This window comes from Tupaia chinensis, unplaced genomic scaffold (assembly GCF_000334495.1).
Source record: "Tupaia chinensis unplaced genomic scaffold, TupChi_1.0 Scaffold146140_1, whole genome shotgun sequence".
NCBI lineage: Eukaryota > Metazoa > Chordata > Mammalia > Scandentia > Tupaiidae > Tupaia > Tupaia belangeri.
This window is the reverse complement of record NW_006205995.1, coordinates 3,705,995-3,723,102: the sequence shown is the minus strand read 5'-3', so window position 1 is coordinate 3,723,102 and position 17,108 is coordinate 3,705,995. Positions and strand designations below refer to the sequence as shown.

The following is a 17,108-nucleotide window of genomic DNA, read 5'->3' as shown; positions in this document are numbered from 1 at the left end:
CCTGCTGACTCTCTCCTGACACTGATGGTCTCACTTGATTCTTTCCTCTGTGGGAGCTTCTCACAGGCAGTGGCCATGGCCCAGGTAACTGTGGGCTGCAGAGGTGGTAGCAGTAGACCCTTCTCTGTCAGCAGACATGTTCTCCTGACTTATTCCAACCTCTCTGATCCTGATGCAGCCAGAGAGAGAGGGAAGGGGTGGCTAAGCCAAGGAGGCCGAGTGCAAGGTAGTAGTTGCTGTGCCAGTGGTGGTGCCTGCAGGAGCCAGTGAGCATGCCAGATTTAGGGATGTATACTCGACTACTTTTTTGGTGATTGTGCATATATATGTATTTATATATGTATAATAGACTTTGTTGCTTTTTAATACATGTGGCTCTTATTTTCCTCTTTCAGTCACACTCTGAAAGGATAAGAAAGGCTCCCCAAACATTGAGTAATCCAAGATAACTGACAGATAACTGACAACAATTTTCTTTCAGCTCTTCAAGAATGAAACCTTTATAATGTTCTTTAACAGTCCATTCAATATTTCATTATCCTAACAGCTGAGATACTTTCTTATATGTAGGGAGATTATTTCTGCTTTGATTTAAACCCTTTTTCTCCTGTTTATTTTTCTTCTGCATATAAATAATAGTGATGCTCCACTAATAAAACTTTCATAAGAGAAATAACATACATTTATGTACATTCATCCTCTTGGTTCTATCTAGTTTCAAGGCTAATGACTGCCAGGTTTATGTCTCTAGTCTAAACCTTTCCTATAGCCTCCAGACACTTAAATTTATCTCTACCTGGATGACCATAAGCCATTTGAAGTTTAACATACTGCTTCAGTTCACCCCCACTGCTGCTAAGTGTGCTTAGTCCACGTTACTATTATCTTTTAACTAATACTACTGCAACAGCCACCTAATTAAGTCTTCCCTCTTCCACCTTTGTACTCTTAATTCTACTCAATACAGAATTAGAGTGATTATTACAAAATATGAATTAGATCATGTCACTTTCTGTTCCAAACTCTCCAATGTACTCAGTGTAAAATCTAAAATCTTTACAATGACCTACAAAGTCCTCACCTTCACTTGCCCCCGGTGTTGTTATGTTCCTTCTTCATGCGGCTCCATTTATACTGGCCTCCTCTGCTGTTCTTAGGGCAAAGTGAGTCGAGCACTTGTGTCATGCATGGCTTTTGCACTGTTTTCTCTGCCTGAAATATATCCTCTACGTTTTAGAGTAGCTCACTCCCTTCTTCCTAGTTTTACTGATATATCTTTTACACTGAGACTTTACCTGACCTCTATCCCAAGACATACACTTTTATTTTCTCTTTCTTTAACTTTTCCCTTAGTATTTATCATTCCCTAACATACTACGTATTATTTATATTGTATGTAAACTGTTTTACAAAAATAGTGTTTTGTTCACTATTTTGTTTTCTTCAACACCTAAATACTGACTTAGAGGATGAATGAATGATTTCTATCTAGTTACTAAGTGACTTCTTGTGTCAGGTACTGGGCCAAGCACTAGGGATAAAAAAAGAGAACAAAACAAAATGTTATTACTCTTCAACTACTAGGGAAGGAAAACAAGTAAATATAAATGTAGGAACTAGTCAAGGGAAGTGTTAATCCAAGAGAGAGGAAACTATAAATAGATGAACTTAAAAGTGGCTCAATATTTGCTTCTATTTTAAATGTTCTTAGATATGTGCATGTGCTTGAATTTAAGGATCTTAGATGACATAGATGATCAATTGACCTTTAAGATTCAAATCATATTCAGATCACTCTCATCTGTAACTATAGGGTCTCTGGAAAAGTCATGACACATTTTTGCATAGAAAAAAATAGAAAATGTGTTGTGACTTTTCCAATAACCCAATAATATCAAAGTCATATGCTTCTAAGAGTTCTTGAACAACCTGCTTTTGATAATTCTGGAAACATTAAAATGTTTGCAAAAATGATACTGTATTTTTCCTTCCAGAAAAATCGCTAGGGTAAAAAAACAGCAACAAAAAACAAAATAGAAAAATAATTAATTTAAAAATGCAGTTTGGGAGATTTAATATCTGAAACTTCATAAGCTGTGCTAATTTGCATTCTCATGTAGCCTATCCGAGCTATAAAGAAAATGAAGTACTTTTTCTACAACTGCATATACTTAGTAAAATGACTTACACATAGAAAATCAATAAATATTCACTGAATAACTAACTAGCTGGGTGACCAATTAATATAAGAATGCATTTACCAGGACCCGCAGTTAGCATAATGGCTATGTCGCTGGACTCCCATGTAGTCGACTGCAGTTCAAGTCCTGAGACCCAGTGGCTTAAACTCACGCTGGGCACATGTGTGTGAGTGCCCAAGATCCCGAGAGGAGAATGGAGGGGTAGGGACTGTGGCATTGCCATCCTCCCAGGGGTGATTTCTCGCTTTCTGTCTCTCTGTCTTTCTGGCAAGCACACGTGCCCTATAGCAAAAACCTCTTCAAAAAAAAAAGAAAAAAAGAATGCATTTACCTCTAATAACTGTAAAAATAATAGGAGTTAATTTATAGAAACTTTATTATATGCCAAGAATGCTAAGTGCTTCACAGATACTGTTACTAATTAATTCCTCAAAGCAACTACAGTGAAGTATTACTATCTTTGTATTACACACAAAGAAATAGGCACGAAGTGGTTATAAACATATCGAAAGCCATAGAAGCAGTAGTTGTCAAGCAAGTATTCAATCTCAAGTTGTTTGTCCCCGGAGATTGCATTAAACCAGTGCTGTTGAGGCGCTGCTGATAAGCAGGGGGTGTGATGGGAGAATCCACTGTGCCTTAGAAGATCTGCTATATGACTACTATCTTGAAGATGAAGTAATTTCCATTTCTAAGAAAATAATAATTTAAACAACTGCATGTCTGAATCAGAGGTGGCATGAGATGTAGGTTATTTCTGATGCAGTGGATGGAATGCTCTATCTTGCTCACAGTCACCGAATTCATCAGCGGCACAGTCAGGACCTGAATGCATGTACAACTCTGGCATTCCAAGGCCATGCTCATTCCACTATAACCATGTAGAAAAATAAGACATTTTGAAAAAAATGTCATAGGGTACGTGTGCTCACCAGACAGACAGAGAGAGACAGAAAGCAAGAAATCACTCCCCAGGGGAGATGGCCACGCCGCAATCCCTACGCTCCTCCATTCTCCTCAGGGGATCTTGGGCATGCACGCACACGCATCCGGCATGAGTTTTAAGCCACCAGGTCCAGGACTTGAACCACGGTCGACTACATGGGAGTCCAGCAACATAGCCATTACGATGTTGGTCCCTTGTTTTCATGCTTTAAACGCCATTCTGCTTATTCTCCTGTGATATTCTCTATGATTAAGGTAGTTAGATAAGTGACTTCAAAATAAATGAGGGATCTCTAGAACTAATATTTTAGACAATGAAGGCCAAGCTATGCTCCTAATACTATTTTAATGATGACTTAGTGGGATGAATAAAACTGACACCTTAACTTGAAATCAGTCATCCAGAGATCTGATTCCTAATGTGTGATTTCTTTATTTTTGGGGGAGGGGAGAGGTTTTTGCTATAGGGTGCATGTGCTTGCCAGAAAGTCATAGAGAGACAGAGAGACAGAAAGTGAGAAATCACCCTCGCCGGGGAGATGGCGACACCGCATTCCCTTCTCCTCCACTCTCCTCTCAGGATCTTGGGCATACACGCACACGCGCCCGGTGTGAGTTTAAGCCACTGGGTCTGGGACTCAAACTGTGATCAACTACATGGGAGTCCAGCAACATAGCCATTACACCAACTGCTGGTACCCCTAATCTGTGAATTCTATCATGAATTTACAAATTGTTTCATTTTTCTCAACCTCAATTCTTTACAAGAAGATTAAGCCAAGTGATTGCTAGGATCTTTTCCAGCTCTAATATCTTAGTGTTTCCATAACAATTTGAAGTGACTTTTGCTTATTTAAAATGCTGACCTGGTTAATGGATAGGGATTTGAACAAAGACACGAATGATACCTCCACTCTACATAACCGTTCACTTTTTCTACTACTATCTCAGACTCTATTACTAAGTCCAGGTTTTTCGTGCTACCTGCAACAATTTTCATCTACATAGGCTCATTTTGGACTCCCGGTACTTACTGCTACTTATTTCTGTATGATATACCTATCATGACATCAACCTATACATAACCTAAAATAAAACAAGAAATTTGTAGATTTTTTTTCCCTTTTTCATTCCTATATCTACAAATCATTCTCTATAGGACAGTGATTTTAGTGTAGGGACACAGAAATGTGCCTTTAAAATCTTATTTTTTTCTAGGCTAATTAGTGTAAATTCCCTCAATCATTACTTTTAAATATGATTTTTCAATCTCTCACCACCTACCAGCCCTCTGTGGATACCATCTAAAACAGGGTATCTAGAACACAATGCTCCAAACAGAGTAGGGTGCGGCCAGGAATAGCAGGATTATTGCTTCCTTGGCAACATTATACTTGTATGAAGACAGCCAAGCTTGTCATTAATATAGTTTGGAACAGATATGTCACACTGTTGGCTCACTTTTAAGCTTGTCTACTAAAAGTTCTCTTTCAAATGAATTGCTGCCAAGCCAGGTCTCCTCTGCTTCTTTGTGCAATTGCTGTTTGAACCTGTATTCATAGCATCTTGCCATTCCTTTTCTTCTTCTCCCTTTCTCTTTGTCTCTTTCTGTTTCCTTTTGGCTTCATCCCCATATTGCTCTCAATTATAAGAAAGTAAGTTACAGATGATGAAGGAAGTCAAATATTCATAGAGATTATTTAACTTTAGAGATACTGTCATCCCACAAATTTCTAATGTTATAACTTCTAACTTGGGGAATGTGCTTTTAGAAACACAGAAAGAACACTTCATAGACATATTCCGGGAGGACTTCATGTTCAATCACAAACTAGGCTGTGGCATTGCCATGCATACAAAAACAGTTGCATGGACCCATACAGAGTAGATCGGCAATGCATGTGTGGAGGTTGTGTAAGTCCGTAAGACTGAGAAACAAATGAAAAACATGAAGTCACAGAATATATACACCTTCTTAGGGGACAATTCACTATAAAGAACTTCACCATAATGTAATTAGGAATGGCAGAAAAGTGAATTTAGTATGTATGTAAAGACTCAGCAGACTGTAGACATTAATAGAAAAACCAATGAAGTGTCTACCCATTGTCCTTCTTATCATTTTTGTTGCAGTTTTTTGTCATTATAAACTATCCTTCTCTAAATCTTGAACTTTTGTTATGCTCCAGACAGAGTTCCTTGCTCTGGGGCCAGGTCACTTATTATAGATCAGTTTCTTTCTCGTACTCTGATTGTTCAAATATTTCCAGAAGGCCTGCTTCGTAGGGCCCTCCTTCCAGCCAGCCCTCTATTAGAGATCAATTTGATAAACAGACATTTTAATGGTTAAGAGTTTAATGTGTACACTTTCTCAGGAATACCCTTAGTTCCTTTTTCCTAGGCATATGATGCTTAATGGAGAGCAATTGGTTTCCAATGGTACAATTTCAGGGGCTAAAACAAGCAAGAGGTGGATAAGGAAGAAGTATTTTGGAAAAGAAAAACTTCTTATGCCTTTTGATTTTTCTCACCATATGTTTTCAATCATGTTCTTGAACTTTAAATCTAACTCATCAAAAATTAATAAAATTGAACTTGTTATGCTAATTCATTTAAAAATAAATTTCATCTTGTTTTTCTGTAAAATCTATTATAAGTAATTGGATAGCATAGGTTCTCTGAAGCTGTCGTTATTCTTTTCTTTTTTTTCTTTTTTAAAATTTTTATTATCATCATAATCTTCTTTATATTACATTGGATTACATATAACTTTATAGTGTATTACATTGCTTTTTCAAAAGGGAATGCCATGCATGTCAGTCAATACAGAGACATTAATCTCCCTGCTTCATCATTCAATATCTTTTCAATGTTCTTCCCAATTATTATTATTCTAATTATTATTTTTTAAAGTCAATCACTATTTCTCATTTTGCTATTGTAAAAAGACTTTACTATCATGAAATACTTCTCAGGCCAATCCAGTTGAGAATACTATACATGTCATCATCAACAGGAAATAAGCCATATCTGTTTCCCACTGACGTCCTGCCTCTCTATTTGTTCTTTTGCTATCTTTCTCTATCCTCTTCTCTTCACCCCCCACTCCCCACTGTCTTATTCTCGTTAAATACTTTCACCGCTTTTATGTCTTCCAATATTTCGCTCTCTAGCATAGAGTGCGGATAGTCGGTATATAAAAAAATATGGAACACTTCACGAATTTGCGTGCCGTCCTTGCGCAGGGGCCATGCTAATCTTCTCTGTATTGTTCCAATTTTAGTATATGTGCTGCCGAAGCGAGCACAAAGCTGTCGTTATTCTTTTCTACATGAGGCTGATCCTGTTTGGAAAATAGAACTAAACTAGAGATGTAGCTAGCATATCTACAGCTAATTAACTTCTTTGAATGGCTAAAAATAAATTTCTGCAGGATTTATATACATTCACTTTAAATGTTAAAAAGAATGTGTTTATTTGTAGGCAAAATAAATATTGCATTAAATTCCTACCAACTTAAAGTTTGTATTTCCATAAAAAGTTCAGTAACTATTCATAGTTATATGTCATAGGGCGCAAGATCTTGTGAGAGAAAAAAGTTACAAAAAATGTTTTTATTAGGTACTGAATTAGAATCACAGTGGTTTGCTGTACAGAACATTGTGTTTTACCACTGTACCAACATTGGCCTGCAAGTTTTTATTTTCTTCTTTGAGGTACTGAAAGAAATACTTTATAACAACATGTGAAATTAGAGACTTTTATAACAACATGTGAAATTAGAGAGATATTATTCATTGCTGGAAAAATATATGTATATACACACACACATACATATTTGCTGAAATATGTGTATATGTAGGATTATAATATCAATAATGAGATTAAATCTTCTTATAATTCTTCATCTTTTTTTCAGTGCTAAGCATTCATTCATTTACATTGATATTTTGAGTAAACATGAAATAGAACACACTCATAAGTCTAAACTAATTATAATTTTTACAGATTTATTTTTTCCATGAGAGAGAAAGAGAGTGGGTGACAGAGACACAGTCAGCCTTGGCCTTAGCCAGCTTGGATTATGCACATGCACATGCCCACTCGGCCTGAGGGAGGCCTCAGAAGGGGACACTGGGATCTTCCCATATGGGTTTGGTTAAATTACTGCTGTTTCTTAACTGTTCTTAACTTTAATTTTTAAAAAAATAATTATTGAGTTAACTTTATTTATTATTATTATTATTTTAAAATTTGCTGTAGGCATGTGCACTCACTAGAGAGAAACAGAGAGAGAGAGTGAAAGTAAGAAAATAAGCCACCAGTTCTGGGACTCGGACCATAGCCAGCCATATGGGAGTCCAGTGCCTTAACCGCCACACCACCTGTTGGCTCACCTAACTCTAATTTTTAAGTATGTTTCAGATCATGAAACATATCTTCTAACTCTGAAGGCTTTTTTGAGGATTGATACTCTTAATTTTTATTTAGGATCATTTGCTAACTATGTTTTTAAAATCATATTTACAGACCAATCAACAGAGGTTAAGTAAATCCTTCACATTGGGAAAACTTTCTCTAAATATGATATCTAACTCCATTACTTGATATAGATTCAAAATTTGACTTAATAATACCAAGTAGAATTTTAAACATTAGTTAACTTATTTATATTTGTGAAAATCAAATCAAATCTTAGTTGAGATTTATCTCTATACTTTCTATGCAAAAGGATATTTGGTAAACAAAGTAAGAAGCTACTGAGAAACTCAAATGTTACTTTCTGGCACTTTATGCAAAGATCTATGTGAAATTGTTATGCAGTTACAAGTTATTACTTTTTCATTTATACAACTATCTTAAATAGATATGATCTTTTAGGAAGCATAATTAAAATACCTTAATTTGGTTGTAAATCCAAGATCTGACACAAATACTATTAATATTAGGCAAGTTATTTAGTCTTTTTGAATCTTGGTTTCTTCATTAGAATCATAGAAATACTAAATTTAATTTACAGGGCTATGAGGTTACTAGAATAAAAAATATATGTAAAACATAGCACAAGGTATAGTATAACATAAGCACCCAACAAATGTTAGCTTTTATATGCCTTACTTACTATGGCATGGACACAAAATAACAAAGCTAGACTTTAAATATTTTAAATATGCCAAAGTCAGAATTTTTATCACTTTAAACTGGTTTTCCTTCTATATGGCCCACATTTATAAAATGTTACTCTGGGGACCAGCAGTTGGTGTAATGGCTATGTCTCTGGAATCCCATGTAGTCGACTGTGGTTCGAGTCTTGGACCTGGTGGGTTAAATTCATGCCAGGTGCATGTGCATGCGTGCCCAAGATCCCGAGAGGAGAATAGAGGAGAAGGGATTGTGGTGTGACCATCCTCCCTGGGGGGTGATTTCTGGCTTTCTGTCTCTCTCTGTCTTTCTGGCGAGCACACATGCCCTATAGCAAAAATCTCTCCAAAAACAAAAACAACAAAAAAAATGTTACTCTGTTAAAAAATGGTGGTATTAATATAATAATGACTATTTTCATTTATCCGAAAACTGTAGAAATGTGTTTTTTGTAAATAATCTTGGCTTATCATCCTAAAATATTACAGAGTTCAATAAAAAGTTGCAACAGGTTTGGCCCCATTTTATATACTCTATTATAACAATTGTCTTTTCTTAGTCATATATCCCTATGTAATTATATCTACACTCATGACTTTATGACTCATTTGTTATTTTAAAATCTAAAATTTCATTCTTCTTCCTTTCCTTGAGTTCTTGGTACATATATCTAATGGACACTAGATAACTCTCTTGATAGTTTGCAGGAAATTCAAATTCAATGTTTCCAATTTACTCACCATCTTCCCCCTCCAACCTGCCCTTAGCATGTATTCCTTACATGTTAGTTATCCCATTCAGTTGACCAAGATAAGACTTGCATTTCTCCTTCTCCTTTAGCTCCTATTTTTGGTAATTTATTCCTACTATTAAGTATCTTTTCAATCTGTATCCTCAATTTCTCAGAAAGTCGATATGGCTAAGGAGGCACTGTTGTAGAACAGAAAAAATGTCAGATGGCCTGGGTTGGAAACTCTGCCTTACCCCTAGTTAATGTATAATTTAGAGTGAAAAAATTTAATGTTCCCGAATCTCAATCTGTTCACTTGTAAAATATTCACTTGTATGAGGTAAAAGCTCTATAATGTTTATATAACAGGGAATTATCAGTACAAGTTAATTCCTTTCTCTTTCTTCTCTTCTTCCTTTATCAGTATTTCCGGTGGACACTGCCTTCATTAAGGCTCTTATTATATCATATCTCTCCCTAACCCTAGGTTGTTATAATAATCTTGTAAATGATCTGCATTTTTCCATGTTCTCAGTTTTTGATTGATCCTTTTCGATCGTCACTGTGCAAGTGTCTTTCTAAAACTGAAATCTTGTCCTAGAACATTCTTAGTTATAATGTTCACAATTCAGTAGTTTTACTAGATCGAATTTAGTATCACACTTAAATATTTGGTTACAATATCTCATCCTATTCCTTTCTTCTTTTTGTTCTAATCATACATCACTGTTTTCTGTGTCTCAAATATACTAGACTTTTTCACTCTTCTATTTACATTGGTTAGTCTCTTTCCTTTTCTTTCTTTCAAGCAACAAGAGAAAATACAGATGAGGCATATTTAAAAAATAGAGTGGATATTATATTGAAGATTATATAGCTGGCATATTATGGTCAGAAACAAGGACTAAGTAAATTGCCTTGGGACCTAAAGTATGCTATGGATCCACCCAGAGATTCACAGAGGGAAGAGCAGGTTTCTTCTGAAATTTAAAAATTTCCTCCCCTTTTCTCTATTTCCAGTTTAACCCCAGGAATACAGCATATGCAGATAAAGGGAAGGAAGAAACACTAATGTGATCCTGGGTAGAAATCTTGGTAGTAATAATAATGGTTGGAATTTATCAAGTTCCTATTCTGTAGAGGAAATCTTTACCTATAACATAGGTAAATCCTCAAGTAAATTCAGTTCTGTGGAATCACCTACTAATGAGAAAGCATTGGTTCCACCCAGCTTGTCTGTATTTTTAGTATAGAGGAGGTCTCTAAGAAGAGCTATTCTTCACATCGGCGGTACTCCTACAGCACTCTACGCAGGCCTTCATCCTCACCACCCTCCATCAGCCAATTCCAGAGATTTCAGTGAGCCGAGATGGAAAATGCAGACCCTGCCTCTTCAGATCAGTGAGACTTAAATAGTGGCTTGGAGATCACCTACATTAGAATGATTTCACTAGTTATAAAGCATATTTCCTAAGACTCAACCTTCACTGAATCAAAATCACTGTTGAAAGAGGCCCCTTAGGTGAGCTGTATGCATACTAAAGATCAAGTCTAACTGACATTCCTATTCATCTGTATGTCAAGCCATATGCTAGGTGCTAAATTCACAACATTAATGAAGTGGACATGGTATCTCTAGCATATAAAATTTATATTTTTCATGAATTCATCCAATGTGAAAAGCAAGGTCAACCTGTATTTCTATACTACTTTCATTGTTAAAATAAATATTTCCTGATGAACATCATGTGCAAAAAAATGCTTCAAGGGCTAGTATTTTTCAAAACAACTTGTGTATTCTCTTGAGTAATGAAATGTAGTAAGAACATGTTAAAAATAGTAAGTGCTGGTCCTAGCCATGGTGGCACAGGCAGTAGGGTGACACTGCATGATAACTGGGACAACATGGCAGCTTGTGCACAATTGTGATTCTGGCTGGCTGGGAGGAGGATGGGGGAATGCCAATGCCTTGTCAAAATTATCCTCCCTCCCCAAGAAATAAATAAAATAAACTTAAAAATGTAATAAATGGTACACCAAATGCTAAAATTCAGCACCTAATTCAGCAAAAATTAATCTATTCAAGAGAAATAAGATAAATACTTTTTAACCTAATTTGTGGTTAGTTCCATCATTGCTTATAAAAATGAATTTTGAAAAAAGTCCTTTAGAAAGTATTTTTAAAAATTTGTAATCAGGGATCAGCAGGTGGTATAATGGTTACATCGCTGGACTCCCACATAGTCAATGCAGTTCGAGTCCTGGACCCAATGGCTTAAAACTCATGCTGGGCACGTGTGCATGCATGCCCAGAATCCCAAGAGGAGAATATAGGAAAAGGGATTCTGGCGTGGCCATCTCTGGGGTGATTTCTCGCTTTCCGTCTCTATGTCTCTGTCTCTCTTACAGTGCACGCATCCTGTAGCAGAAAAATTTCTCAAAAAATATTTCTAATCTAACATCTTTTTTTGGGGGGGTGGAGGGGAGGAGTTTGCTATAGGGTGCATGTGCTCACCAGAAAGACAGAGAGAGACAGAGAGACAGAAAGTGAGAAATCACCCCCTAGGGGGGAAGGCCGCGGTGCAATCCCTTCTCCTTCATTCTCTTCTCAGGATCTTGGGCACGCACGCACACGTGCTCAGTGTGGGTTTAAGCCACCTGGTCCGGGACTTGAACCGCGGTCAACTACATGGGAGTTCAGCAACAGAGCCATTACGCTAAATGTTGGTCCCCAAACGTCTTATACTTCTAACATATTTTTATGGTAGTATTTAAAACAAACATACATGCTTTTAGTGTTTTAAACACATATCCATACTACCTTTTTGTTCAAAGTTGGAAGAAATAAGAAAATATGCTCTACTCTGGGTATAATCAAAAACAGAAAAATTTCAGTTTGTCTTAGTAAGCTATCTTATCACTGTTAGGTGTCATTATTATTGTTGTTATCATTTTAAGACAGGGTCCTACTGCTGTGATTCTCTAGCTGCAGCCTTCAAGCTGGGACTACAGGCGTGTGCCACGCCTAGTGATGTTCCTCGGGCCAGCCTCTAGCTTTTGGGCCTCTTTCCTCAGCTTCTCTGAGTTGCTTGACAGGTGGATGCTACTATGCTCGATCTTCAGATTGGACCGGGAATTGAACATGGGCTTCTTATGTGGTTCCAGCCTGCAGAGCGCAGTTTCTTAGCAGTGCATTACTATGTCTGGGCCTGTTGAGTATTATAGAACCAGGGCTTTATTCCCACTTGGTACCCAGAAATATGCTCTTTCTGATTTCCCTTCTAGAGCTCAAAATGTGTTGGAAACTGCTCTAGGATGGGAACCGAGTTGCTTAGGGGAATATTAGGAACACTCAGAAGAGCTATCCACAAACACAAATAACTAATAACTGGTTCAACACGCTGTCGCATCCTTTAACATGACCATATATTGATGCCTCTTCTATCTTTTCTGACTACTCTTATAAGACATTCTAAAATTTTAAAGTAAATCTGGACTCTGTATTAAAAACTTCTATTTTTGTTAAACATATTTTGCTGAGATTTTTTTACAGTTCTTATTTCAGATAGGCTATGTTTCAGAATTAATTCTTCAGAATTTTATTTTTTTACCCCATTTCCTTCTGAGGCCTGAATTAATACCCCTGCTTCCATAATGTGTTTGATGATCATAACAGAAACCTTTGTGAAAGAAGAAGTGGAGAGTTATATTTAGAAGTTGGTAGAAGTAACGGTCAGGCACAGCAGCTGGACAGTGTCTTATGTGACAGGTTGTTTCTGCCAATTAAAATTGCTTAACAGGGTTAAGAAAGGTCAATACAAAATGTAGCGCTATGTGGGTAACATACCTGAAGGAACAAAGGATGGGGGGGGGGAGCAAAACATACAGAAAACAAGAAATGGAAGATATATATTGTGCCTTTTAAAAGTTTTTCCTACAAGGGACCAGCAGGTGGCATGGTGGTCACAGTGCTGAACTCCCACATGGTGTACTGGTTCAGGTCTAGAACCTGGTGGCTTACTTTCTGTTTCCCTCTCTCTCTGGTCAAGTCTTAAAAACAGCAATAATAAAAGAAAATTAAATAATTCTTAAAAAAAAAAAAAAGAAAGAAAGAAAGCCATTCTGCCTTGTTCCTCATTCAGTGTGTACCCCTTGCCCCCCAGAACCAGGCACATAGAAAGCACCCAGTAAATATGTGCTGAATGAACAAATAGATGAGAAGAAAAATAGGCAAGGTAGGGATTATTGTCCTCAGTCTTCAGAGAAGCAGTGATGGGCATGCCCTGCATTTGCACACATAGCTGGAGGGTGACAGGACAGGTGCAAAAACATCAGGGCTTCAGGAGGGCCCAATGGCCTTCTCATAGTACCTTCTAAACACTTAGATTTCTGATACTTTGTCTTTTTTTTTTTTTTCAAAAAAATTAAAAAAATAAGAGGGTAGGGGAAAAGCAGGTACACAAGCGATAGTGACAGAGTGAAAAGAAGAGAGACAGAGAGAGGGAGAAAGAGATGTGAAAGAGGTAGTGAGAGAGTTATATTTAGAAGTTGGTAGAAGTAACGGTCAGGCACAGCAGCTGGACAGTGTCTTATGTGACAGGTTGTTTCTGCCAATTAAAATTGCTTAACAGGGTTAAGAAAGGTCAATACAAAATGTAGCGCTATGTGGGTAACATACCTGAAGGAAATTCCTCAAAAATTATATTTCTGTTCATTCAATAAATATAGCATTTCTATCATGGTCAAACATTAAACTAGATATTAAAAAAAGAACACTCAAGAGTTATATTTTCTGGCCCCTCTCTCCTCAAAAAGTAAACGCTCTGTTAACTACACGAATAATTAAAAATAAAGCAGGATAAGATAAATGTTCCTTCTTAACAATAAGATATATTATATTTTAGGGAGGACTGCTAAAGGCACTTGAGCTTAGTTTTGGAAGACGAACAGTGTTGATGGGTTAACATAGGGAGGGTGATTGCTTTACCGGCAGAAGGAACAGAAGGCGTGCAGAGCTGTGAGAATTAGTGGGAGTCCAACGTTGCTGGTGAGACTAGAAAAAGATACCTAGCTGTTCCTACTACGTGCTTGGCACTGTAAAGTACATTACAGCTCAGTCTAAGTTAATTTTTTAAAGGATCCTACTACCCACATACTACAGAGAGGGAAAATCAGGATCAGACTAGTCACTTTGTCCAAGATCACAGCTCTAGTAAGTGGAGGCATCTCTAGTCTTAAAGCCAATGCCATTTTTACTACTATACCAGAATAGGAAGACTCTCTAAGTCAAGGACGTGGCTTTCATTTCATGAATAGTATCGAACTATTAAAAGCTTTTAAACAATGCTTTTTTGTCTTTAGGAAAGTGGAAAGCAGTGTATGGATGGAGTGGGGAGAGAGTAGGGTAAGAGAGAGAGAGTTCAGTGTCAAATGTGGTAATAGACATGGGGGAAAAAAGAGACCCATGTTTGAACTACAGTGTAAATGCAATCCATAGGAAGAGATCATTAGATGAGTGGGAGATTATAAGTAAGAATTTATTTAATTGCCAGAGGATGTGTGTACCCGTCAGGGAAAGGGGTAGAGAGAAAGAGATAAAGCACTGACAAAGGGGTTCAGTCACTCTGCAACTCTCCCTCCTCCATTTCTCCATCCCATCAGAATTTTGATCACACACAGAAGTGCTTGGCATCTTTTCAAAGCTACTGGTTGGGATTTGAACTGGGATTGGTGATGTGGGATCTGGCTAAGTATACTACTGCATTAGTGTAGCAGTTAAGAGCTACGAGATTTAAATACTTTAAATTTTTGCTATAAGGTGCATGTGCTTGTCAGAGAGAAAGAAAAGAGAGAAAATGAGATATCATCTCCCTAATCCCCCTGCCCTGCTATCCCCCCATGTAAGGAGAGATGGCCATGCTACAATTCCCTCTCCTCCATTCTCTCAGGATTTGGGGCATGCATTCACATGTGCCGGTGTGTTTTCCAAGTCACCAGGTCTGGGACTTGAACTCAGAAGCCAAGCATGTGGGATCCTGCATCTTAACCTCTGTGGCACCCACTGGCCCAGTACTTCTTAAATTTTTAAAAGCTGAACATAAAACACTTAAAAAATTTCTTATTTAAGAATTTTTATTTCTGATCCTGTTGTGTATTATTTCTAGTTTTTATTTCTTAGAATTTTTAAAGAATAAGATTTTTTTTAAGAATAAGAATTTTTAAGAATGAGAATTTTTTTAAAAAAGAGGTTTTTGCCATAGGTTGCGGTGGACTCACTGGAGACACACAGAGAGAGACAGTGAGAGGGAAAGTCAGAAATCGTTCCCCATGGGGATGGCCATATTGCAATCCCTTCTCCTCTTGGGATATCTGGCATGCATGCACACACACCTAGCATGATTTTCAAGCCACCTGTTCTGGGACTTGAACTATGGTTGACCATGTGGGAATCCAGCTATGTAACCACTATGCCATCTGCTGCCCCTCAAAATGAGAATTTTTAAAAAAGTATTTAAATTTCAAAACTAAATGATTTAAAATATTGTGATGGCATTAAGAAAAACAGGGAAATAAAGAAGACTAAATATTTTGGTAAAAACTTAATTACTTGAATAATGTTTTCATAAATAAAACTATAGCAATAATGTTTATAGGAGTGAATGCATTAACAAATTTCTCAAAGAGCAGAAATTTTCCATTACCATTTCTCAAAAGGAGAGACGCCAGAGCATAGACTTGGAAAATGAATCTATGGAATGAATGTGATCTTTACAGCAGGATCTTTGAAGTGGTCCTACAGTAACAATGACTGAAGATTTTCAATGTCTATTAATTCAGTATTTGGAAAATAAATGGAAAGTTTTAAGGCTGTATTTATTACATTATTTAAAATGAAGAGAATTTATGAGTGTGTTATGTTAAATAAACATAGGAGGGGGAGCAGCAGATGATGTAATGGTTACATTGCTGGACTCCTATATAGCTGACTATGGTTCGAGTCCCAGACCCAGAGGCTTGAAACTCATGCTGGGCACATGTGTGTACATGCCTCAAATACCAAGAATAGGATGGAGGAGAGGGGAATATGGTGTGGCCATCCACCCGGGGGTGATTTTTTGCTTTCTATCTGTTGCTCTGTCTCTCCAGTGAGCACACATGCCCTATAGAAAAAAATCCCTTTAAAAAAAGGAGGTTTTATAGTTATTGCTTAAACAGTTTGTTTTTGAAAAGGGTTCAAAGTGGTGTAAAAAAATGAAGAAAATAACCGAATTAATTTCTGCACTGTGTTGTGTCTCTACTATTATTTATCTTTGCTTAAGTAGCACTCTGTTGATTGATACTGTTTTTTCCACAGCACAATATTCATTTCACAGCAAATGTGCTGTTAGGAGATGGGATGATATAAAATATGTAAAAATTATGTGAATATTTAGTGCAAGGTGCAAGGGTAGGGCTTCAGCTTGATAAGACGGGTGAGCTAAGTTATTTATAATTACCAACATAATTCTTGGTTCTCTGGTGGGGGGGGACAGCCAAAGTAGTACATTAAAAGAGTCATAATCTACAAATAAGCTATTACTTGGCTTTGAGTCATTTTTAAAGGTCATTTAAACTCATAAACATGTTTCTAATTAATTATCATTTAAAGGTTTGTTTTATTTATTTTTCATCCAAGATTTTCCTGTTTCCTCTTTGCCCATTTTAGATTCCAAACACTTCATGCATTTTAAGATAATATTCACTAGAAGAAACTCTTTAAGAACAGAATAACTAAAAATTGCTTTTTACCGTTGCCAGACTCTTGTCTTTGTATATAATCAGAGTGAACTTTATGTTCTCATATTTTCTGACTTTCATACAAATGAAAATTCATCAGAAAACAAGACTCAAAATCAACTTTATGATAATGTTTGATAAACGTGAAAGGATTGCTTACTGTTGTAGATACTTCTGACATTCCTATAATCTTGTCTTTTAGAAATTTATTCTATAGGGGCTGGCAGGTGGCATGGTGGTTAGGGGCACTGGACTCCCATATGGTAGACCATGGTTATTGTCCTGGACCTGGTAGCTTCACTTTCCCCATCTCT

The 17,108-nt window shown here is 36.8% G+C and overlaps 2 protein-coding genes and 1 non-coding gene across 6 annotated transcripts in view; 1 reads left to right on the top strand and 2 right to left on the bottom strand.

Moving 5' to 3' along the window:
* FAM227B (family with sequence similarity 227 member B) overlaps nt 1-17,108 on the bottom strand; it is a 207,039-nt gene that overhangs the window by 99,213 nt on the left and 90,718 nt on the right. The window lies entirely within an intron of this gene.
* The window catches only part of FGF7 (fibroblast growth factor 7), a 65,157-nt gene that overhangs the window by 27,364 nt on the left and 20,685 nt on the right, over nt 1-17,108 (top strand). The window lies entirely within an intron of this gene.
* LOC114006205 (U6 spliceosomal RNA) lies at nt 6,347-6,453 on the bottom strand. Its single transcript, XR_003547957.1, has one exon. It is a non-coding gene; the product is annotated as a U6 spliceosomal RNA (small nuclear RNA).